Here is a 10,084-nt window from a genome sequence, read left to right as displayed (position 1 = left end):
AAGTTGTTAACCTTTCGAGCTTTTCTTTCTCCCCTTCAGTTTTTAGTCTTTTAAGCAAGGGCTTAAACTTTGCCCTTGCCCCGAGGAAAATCCCGGTGGATGACATTATTTGTGACGTGGAATACGGGATTAGAGATCTTCCGGATAATATCAAGGACACTATTAGGCAGGATTGTGCTGTCGTCCTTAGGAAGGCTAAGCCCCCTCGGAGGAACCTCAGCAAGGAGGAATTCTATGCCCTAAAGTCCTTAAATCAGAATGAAAATATTGTCGTTCTAAAAGCTGACAAAGGAGGGGCTACGGTCATCCTTAACAAAGATGATTACCGTAAGAAGATGTTAGATCATCTTCACAATAGTGGCAGTTATAAAAAACTGCCCAAGAACCCTCTGAAGAAGATCTCTAGGACAGTGGCTCTCGCCATCAAGTCTAGTAGCTCGGTGGGTTCCCTGTGCCACAAACTCATTGAGAGCAGTCCCATCGCTCCTAGGATCTATGGGGTGCCTAAGATTCACAAGGAAGGGGCCCCTCTGAGGCCTATCGTCAACACCATTGGTGGTCCGACCTACCTTCTAGCCAAGTTTCTTGCCCTTAAACTTAAGCCCCTGGTTGGCCGCACTGAGTCCTTCGTGAAGGACTCTGCATCCTTCATCATGGAGCTCAAGGATATTAGGCTTAACCCAGAGGACATTCTTGTCAGCTTTGATGTGGTCTCCCTGTACACTTGCATCCCTATAAAGGAGGCCTTGGAAGTGATCTATCGCCTAACAGATCCCGATACCGCTCATCTGGTTGAGATATGTCTCACTTCCACTTTCTTCTGTTTTGAGGGTGAGTTCTTTGAACAGACCTGTGGTGTTGCCATGGGTTCCCCCCTCTCCCCGATTGTTGCGAATCTTTTTATGGAAGATTTCGAAGCCAAAGCTCTAGCCTCTGCTCGTCTCCTTCCCAAGCTTTGGAAAAGGTATGTAGATGACACTAATGTCATCTGGTCCCATGGCCTAGAGGAGCTGGATCACTTCTTCAATCACCTCAACGGTCAGTCCTCTGCTATTAAGTTCACCATGGAAAAAGAGGTCAATGGTTGCCTCCCTTTCCTGGATATTCTTATTTCTAAGAATAAGGACGACTCTCTCTCCCACTCTGTGTTCCGAAAGAAAACGCATACTGAGCAGTATCTTCATGCCGATTCCCATCATTTCCCGGCTCAGAAGATGGGTGTTCTTAACACCCTCGCTACTCGTGCCCTTAGGATTTCGGATAATGAGAGCTTGGATAAGGAGAGATCCCATCTCCTTGATGTCTTTGTGGAGAATGGATATAGTAGGCGCCTTGGTCAGAAGGCTTTCCTTAAAGCCTCTAGAAATGCATTAATTAAGAAAAAACCAAAGGAGCGCTGACTAGGTGTCCATCTTCCCTATGTCCAGGGAACCACGGACAAGATTGCTCGGATCCTTAGGAGGTTTGATATTCCTTCAACCTTCAGACCCCTCAGCACCATTCGTAATTCCCTCCGATCGGTGAAAGATCCTGTTGACCCTAAAGACATGAAGGGTGTGTATTTGATCCCTTGTTATTGTGGGACACCATATATCGGGGAAACAAGGTGCTCCATCCATAAGAGAATTTGCGAACATGCAGCTGACCTGAGACATGGGAGAATCAAGTCTTCAGCATTAGCAGAGCATGTGGATAAGACCAAGCATCAAGTCTGTATAGAGGAGGCCAAGGTTGTTGCCAAAGTTGCTCAGTTCCATCATCGTAAATTCAGGGAAGCTATTGAAATTGAAAGAAGGCCTAACAATCTCAACAGAGATGATGGCTGGAAGATCAGTAGATGTTGGATCCTTGCCCTTTCGTCTTAGTGTTTCTTCCCCTCCCCCCCCCTTTTATCTTTTGCGCTTTCGTCGTTCCCCCTGGTGCCTTCCTTTCTTCCTTTTCCTCCTTGATCTTTGGTTTTCTATTGGATTTTTTCCAATCCTTTGCCTTCTTTGTTTCTATGTCGCTCTTCCCGTTTGATTTTTTTTTTTTCCTAATTGATATTAGTAAATATAATCTTAACTAATATATATATATATATATATATATATATATATAAGTATTTATTTATTTATTGATGTTTTATTATTACTATTATTATTAGTATTATTATTCTTTATTGATGTTTTATTATTACTATTATTATTACTATTATTATTCTTTTATATATATATATATATATATATATATATATATGTTAATTTTTCTTTTTAATTAATAAATAATTTACAAGTAAATTACCTTTTTATACCAACCATTAAAATTATGTTATTTATTTATATATTTTTATGAACATCCTATTATTATTATTATATATATCTATATATATATAATAATTAATAAATAATTTAAGGAACTTGATTAATGATTTGACGACTATTGGTGAGTAGAAGGGGAGGATGGAGCGCGCCGGATTAGGGTAAATGCTTAGGGTTTTTTCTGCATAATCTTGCAGGCCGTCGCATGTACTGTATCCGTTTCACTGCCTCTCGCCGGTGCCATTTCGCCGTTAACCACACCCGTCGCCATCCGATTCTGACCGCTGGCTGTTATGGAGGGGAATATGGAGACAGAACTCATGGACTACACCGCGGACCCTTTTCCGGATCGGGTAATCTTCGGTAACCCTAATTTCTCTATGTCGGTTTCTGATCCATTTCCGATATCGGACCTTACCTCGCATGCCGTTACGCCTGTGGTCACTTTGCCCGGATATAACTCTGCCCCCTCTTCCTCTGAGCCGCCTCCTGTGGACTCGCCGGGTCTTGAAGCTCCTCCCCTATCTCCGGGTACTCTGCATATTCTATCTACCTACACGCCTCACTCGCTCTCGTTCGATCCTCATCCGCCCCTCTCCACTGTTCTCCCGACGCCCCCGGTTGATATTCCCGCGGTTGGATCTATTATTCCCCCTGTGCCTGGGCTACGGCCTTCCGGATGTTTCGAAACCCCGGCGGTAAACGTTAAACCTGCTAAGAACATCTCTCCTGAGGGTGTCCAAAACCCCTTTGTTGATCACCCTTCGGCCCCCCGTACCAAGAAGAGGAAAACAAGGTGCATTAAGGCGACTGCTAAGGATATTACCATCAGGTTTGGCGAGACCTCGGCCATAGGGGAAGCTGCGGTCATGGCACGCACGGTACTGGTCGGTCATGTGCGAGGTCGTGCATACTCTGCTAACAGGCTGACGCAATGGGTAAAGGAAATTTGGGGTGCCCTACTTAAAGAATTACCGGATGTTCATGTCCTTCCCCGTGGATGGTTCTCCCTCCATTTTGCAAAGGAAGTTTACACGGATCTGGTACTGGCAAAGTACTGGCATATTGAGATGGCTCCGGTTCTCCTCAAGAGGTGGAGCCCCCTTTTCGACCCGGAGCGCGAACAGATTGGGGCAGGACCCCTGTGGGTTCGACTGCCAGGGCTACCTCTGCAGTACTGGAGTGAGGATGTACTCATAAGGATTGGAAATGCTCTTGGCACTTACCTAGATCACGATCGAACCTTTGTGGAATCGAAGAATCGAACCCTTGCTCGTGTGCTGGTACACTTGGACACCCGTGAAGGACTGGAGGAAAAGATTACATTACAGTGGGGGAAATACAGCAGGACTCAGATTCTGGATTATGAAGGCGTCCCGTTTCGATGCAGACGGTGTCATCAGGTGGGACACCTCTACAAAGATTGCCCGCTCAACAAAAAACCAGAGGACTCCCCCAAGGCCACTCCTATTCCATCAAGAGGAGCTTCTCCGGTCATCTCTCGTCCACCTCCGGGGTCTACACCTGCCGCTCAAGCTACTCCACAAAAATCTGGGACGATGGGACTCGGCACTTTCTCTCCGCCGATGACCAGGGCTCGTGCTGCAGCAGAAGCCGCACATGCCTCGGGTATCTCTCTTATCCCTTCCTCCATTGTTCTTGATAGCTCTTCATCTATGGTTGTATCTACTGCACAGATCTCTATGGCTCATTGCAACATGTCGACCCCCCCCATCGTCGCTACTGTTCCATCTCCTTTTCCACACTCATCTTCCTCCACCTCGCCGTCTTCCTCTGGGAAATCTACCTCCCACCCATATTTTCTTCGCCCTCGTTCCCACTCCATGGATACGCCAAGCCATCAGGTCGGGTTAGGGTTAGCTTCTCTGGGCCCGGGACCTATGACCACCAGAGGTAGAAAGACTGATCTATCTAAAGCTATTCTGCGGGCTGGGGCGGAGGTCGCCTCCGGTCGTCAATCCACTCTTGATGGGGTCCTTAGAGCAAATTATACCCCGAGAAGCGTTCCCCCATGAAATGCTTATCCTTTAACTGCAGGGGCATGGCTAGTGCCCCCAAGAAACTAGCCCTTCGGAGACTCTTTGAGGTTGAGCCGACTGATATTATTTTGCTTCAAGAGACTCTAGGTCTGGCCGAGAATATCACACACTCTCTGCAAGCTCTGGCCCCGAGATGGAAGTTTATGGCTCTTGATGCTGTTGGGAGATCAGGGGGATTGGCTATCGGATACAACCCAAGAACTATCAGGGTTGATGCATCCTGGGGGGGAACTGGATTCATGGGTATCGATGTTTTCTCTGCAGAACTCGGCAAAACCCTCTGTATTGTGAATGTATATGGCCCTTGCCACCAGAGGGAAACTTTTTGGTCTCACCTCTTAAACCTCTCTTTATTGACCCCTGACCACACCATTTTGGGTGGGGATTTAAATTTTTCATTGGGCTTCAGTGAATCCTGGGGATCTTCGGCTCAGGTTGATGCCATTACTGAGTTCATGACAAACATCTTGGAACAGACCAATTTTATGGACGTTCCCATGCAAAAGCCTCTGCCCACTTGGAGGAACAGGAGAGTGGGTACAACGGCATTAGCCCGCAGACTTGACAGATTCTTGTTGAAGGGCCCGCTTTTACAGCATCTTCATCATTACAAGCAATGGGTCGGTTCGGGGGGTATATCTGACCACTCCCCTATTTATCTGGAAATCCTTGGCCCTCACCAGAAGCCGAAAGCCCCTTTCAAATTCAACCATACATGGTTGCAGGACCCGGGCTTCATAAAATTGGTTACTGACTTCTGGGTTGCAAACCCCATCGATAGAGAGGCATCCCTGGCAAAAGGTTTTTGTAAAAACCTCACCATGCTGAAGCATCTGGCTATCAATTGGGCAAAGGATAAGCATAGCAGGGAAAACGCTCAGCTCAACCTCATTGAAGCTGAGCTATGCTCCCTATTGGATGATCGGAATTTGGGTTTCATCTCAGGAGAAGAAAAGGCACGTTTGATCGAGCTGGAGAACCAAAAGGCTCATATTCTCAAATTAAGGGAAGAATCTCAAAGACTGAGAAGCAGAGCCATTTGGCTTAAAGCTGGCGATGAAAACTCAAAATTCTTTCAAAATTATGCAAAGGGAAGAAAAGTCACAAATACTATTTGGAATCTCCCTCTTCCGGAGGGAGGATATGCGGACTCCTTCAACAAGCTCTCCCAGCTCGGTACATCTCACTTCAGGAGCATTTACAGGAGTCCACCAGGCACAAATCTGGCTGAGATCATAAATGTGGCAAATCATTTCCCCAGATTTGTAAATGGGGAGGATACAAATGATCTCACTGCACCTGTCACCTCAGGGGAATTGGAAAGCACATTAAAGTGGTTCAAGAAAGATAAAAGCCCAGGCCCGGATGGTTGGACAATTGAATTCTATCTAGCTTTCTATGATCTATTGGGACAGGACCTGCTGAGGGTGGTGGAGGAGAGCAGATCATCTGGTTGTCTATATCATGCTATTAACTCTACATTCATTGCCCTCATTCCTAAGTCTGACACCCCATCCTCCTTTGATGACTATCGCCCCATATCTTTGTGCAACTGCCTCTACAAGATCATCTCCAAGATTATTGCAAATCGCCTCAGACCCATCCTATCTAAGCATATTGCCCCCCAGCAATTCGCTTTTCTTGAAGATCGACAGATCCATGAAGCTATCGGTTCTGCCCAAGAAGCCCTGCATTCCATATGGTCCAAACATCTCAAAAGCATCATCCTTAAGATCGATCTGTCAAAAGATTTTGACCGGGTCAGCTGGCTTTATATCAAAATGCTCCTCATTCATCTGGGTTTCCCTCTTAATCTCATCAACTGGATCATGGCTTGCGTCACCACCCCTACTTTCAGTGTCCTCATCAATGGATCGGCCTCCCATTTCTTTCACTCTGAAAGGGGTCTCAGACAAGGTTGCCCCCTATCTCCTCTCTTATTCCTTATTGTCATGGAAGGGTTGAGTAGATTAATCATAACATCTAAGAGAGACGGATCCCTCAGTGGTCTCAAGATCACTGATGACTGTTACCTCACTCATCTGTTATTTGTGGACGATGTTCTTATCCTGCTGGATGGCAGCATCAGAGACTCACTGGCTTTCTCCCGAATCCTTCATCTTTTCTCGAGTGCTACTGGCATGCTTGTTAACCAGCAAAAATCCACTATTACTTTTGCCCGCACCACTGTCCATGAATCTCAGTATGCTCATCAGGTTTTCCCTTATAGCATCCATCCTATGGACAGAGGACTAAAATATTTGGGGTACTGGTTAAAGCCCTCGTGTCAAAGGATTGCAGATTGGGTCTGGCTTGTCACAAAATTGGAGAAAAGGCTCACCTGTTGGAGTCACAGATACCTATCTAGGGCAGGTCGGTTAGTGCTTATCAAAACAGTCCTGGAAGCAACTCCAGTCTTCTGGATGGCTCTTGCTTGGATTCCCAGACATATTCTAGCTCGCCTTCAGAAATTATGCAACAGATATCTCTGGGCCGGGAACCAAGACAAACGCATCTTCGCCTGGATCGGCTGGCAAAAGATTGCACTACCTAAGAGATGGGGGGGATGGGGTCTAAAAGATCTTCCTCTATTTGCACAAGCCCTTGCGGCCAAAATGGGCTGGTCCCTGCTGACTAGTCAGAACCTATCACAAATATATTTGGCCCCAAGACTTGATGGAATGGGTCAGGCTCCCTAGCTAGCAAAAATCAGGCATTTCATCTGTATGGAAGGCATTGCTTCATTCATTACCTCTAATCAGAGACAACCTGGTATGGAGGATCAATGATGGATCCCTGGCTCGAATAGGATTGGATCCTTGGATCGGTAGTGGAGGTAGGCATATCCTCTCTCAAGACCTCATCAGATATCTACACTCACGAGAGATCAAAGTATTTGCACATATTGCTGACCAGCAGAACTCAGGGGTTTTTAATCAGGCATGGAGGTCAGCGCATCAGATGGACCTTCCACACAGATGGCATCAGGAATGGCAGGATTTCAGAGCTGCTTTAATTGAATCCCATATCAGAATTAAAGAGGGTCCAGACGAACTAATATGGAGTCAGGCTGAGAATGGTAAATACACCCCAAAGGTCGGATACACCGTTCTAAACTTACATAAAAAACCGGATATCATCCCGTCTTGGTGGAACAGCATCTGGAAGCTCACGGCGCCGCCAAGAACCAAGCTTTTTTTCTGGTGTATGCTGAGGAACAAGGTACCTACAGGGGAGCAACTCTCTCATAGAGCTTTTCAAGGACCAACCTGGTGCATACTGTGCAAAGGAGCATCAGAATCCACAGAGCACCTCTTCCTGCGCTGCAGAGCTATACTGGACCTGTGGATCTCTCTATCAAATTCGATAACATACAACGGGCATTGGGAGGGAGATGACCTGAATTCTGCATGGGAAGAATGGACGCATAGGCACAAAGGATCGAAGAGCATAAACCTTCCGATTCTCGTCAATTGGCATATTTGGAAAGCCCGTAATCGCCATATCTTTGACAACAGGCCTGTACACTGGCCACTGATCGAGGCAGGGATTATAGCAGCATTTAGGGAGCTTCCAGATCCCCCGCCACCCAAAGAACGCCATCCACACCCACCCCCGTGTATTGACACAAATACACCTTGGGCCTTCTTTGATGGGGCTGCAAACCAACAGGGTTGCGGTGGAGGTTTCATCTTATACATCAATGCACATCATTACTACAAAGTCAAATTGGGCCTGGGTGCCGGAACCAACAACTATGCTGAGCTCATAACTTTGCGCCACTTACTACATTTCTCTCTGAGTCACCATTGCACCAACATAAACATCTTCGGGGATTCAAAAATAATTATAAATTGGTTCAATGGCATATCTGATTGTCACATACACACACTCAGCATCATTCTAAATGAAGTATTTATTTTCAAAGCAGCATTTAACAATATCACTTGCTCTCATATCTACAGGGAGCATAACAGCCATGCTGACAAATTATCCAAGGAGGCCGCGCTGATGAACAGGGGTGTGTGGGAGATTACCGAGCTGCAAGGGACAAATGAATACCAGTACTATCACCGGCCATACATAGATCAAATATACCAGCGTGACCCTGGTCACTGAACAGGGTGCATTTTTTTTTTTTTGGTTATCTATCTGAACAATACAAATGATATTTTTTGAAATGTACAGAAAAAACATGAGAGCCTAGAAAGGCTTAATGTATAGACACAGTTTTGACAGTATATACAGCGAACTATAGCAGATTGCCCTGCGAGGTATATCTGGCGATAGATACACATAGCTTTTTATATGTATTTTTCTCTTATGATCATTGTCCATAGTGGCAAACAGCATATGCGTAAAGCATCTACAATATGTAATTTTTCCAATCTAATGAAAAATTACGGATTTTTCCAGAGGAAAAAAAAATTAATAAATAATTTAATAAAAAAATAAATTAACTTTTTAAACTAATCATCATAAGTATGGTATTTATTTTTATTAATCCTAATTTTCTCTTAACAACCTAATATTATTATTTTAATTTATATATATATATATATATAAATATATAATTAATAATTTAAATAAATAAATGAATTATTTTTAAAAAAATAACTATTAATTTGTTTTATTTATTTGTACCTAATTTAACTTAGTTCCATAAATAAAATAATAAATAATAATAATAATAATAATTATTAATAAATAATAATTAATGAATAATTTAATAAACAAATAAATTAACTTTTTATACTAACCTGGTATTTATTTATATAATTTTATTAATCCTAATTTTTTCTTATCAACCGAAACTAACCATTAATTTATTTTATTTATTTTTATCTAATTTAACTTGGTTCCATAAATAAAATAATAAATAATAATAATAATATTAAATTATTAAATGAAAATTTGACCTCGGTCCTAGAGTCAAAAATTAGTCGTTAATCTTTTGTAGCCATTGGAGTCTCTGCTTAGACTAGAGTCACTATTTAACATGCTAGATTGGATCTGTTTCTTCAACTTGTCATGACTATGAACCATAGTTGGTTCGAAACACATTGACAAAGGTCTTTCTATATGTGATTTACGCCGAAATTTTTTTTATAACTATAATGGATCACATAAACCTTAATTCTACAAAACTCAAGCCTCCTACTCTTTAACGAACCATATTTTATTATGAATTTGAATCCAAATTAAAAAATAAAAGATAGATGAGTTATTAATATTTCAAAGAGTTACCCCTTAATATCATTATGTTAATTGCGATTATTAAACAAGTGTTCAAAAACGCATATAACATGTGATTCCCTTAAAAATAGATATATGTAAAACTTATACATGCAATTTAGTAGTTAAATTATAATGAACATGGGGATGGAAGGGCATGGAGTTAATGGATAGGCGAGACATTGCAAGATTACAAGGCTAGAAAGTTAGTTAAAAAGGATTAATTATTATTTCTCGTGATAGAGCAGTGACTCATCTTTTGACACGAGCATATCATTACTATGTAAAAAAGAGAATGGAAAGAAAGGTTTTATTTTATTAACTCTATGAGAGAATGGAACGACAGGTTTTATTTTATTATCTCTATGATCATTTTTTAATGTGAAATATTCAATGAGGAGTTGTAAGTTTGTTTTTTATTGGTTAGATTATAAACGTTTTACTGAGTGGATTGAGATTTGAGTGTATTATAATACTAATTATTTTTAATAA

The sequence above is a fragment of the Pinus tabuliformis genome, chromosome Q (genome assembly GCF_031772625.1).
Source record: "Pinus tabuliformis cultivar Carrire ecotype Pingquan chromosome Q, CPIR1, whole genome shotgun sequence".
Classification (NCBI taxonomy): domain Eukaryota; kingdom Viridiplantae; phylum Streptophyta; class Pinopsida; order Pinales; family Pinaceae; genus Pinus; species Pinus tabuliformis.
Note: the sequence above shows the minus strand (reverse complement) of the source record.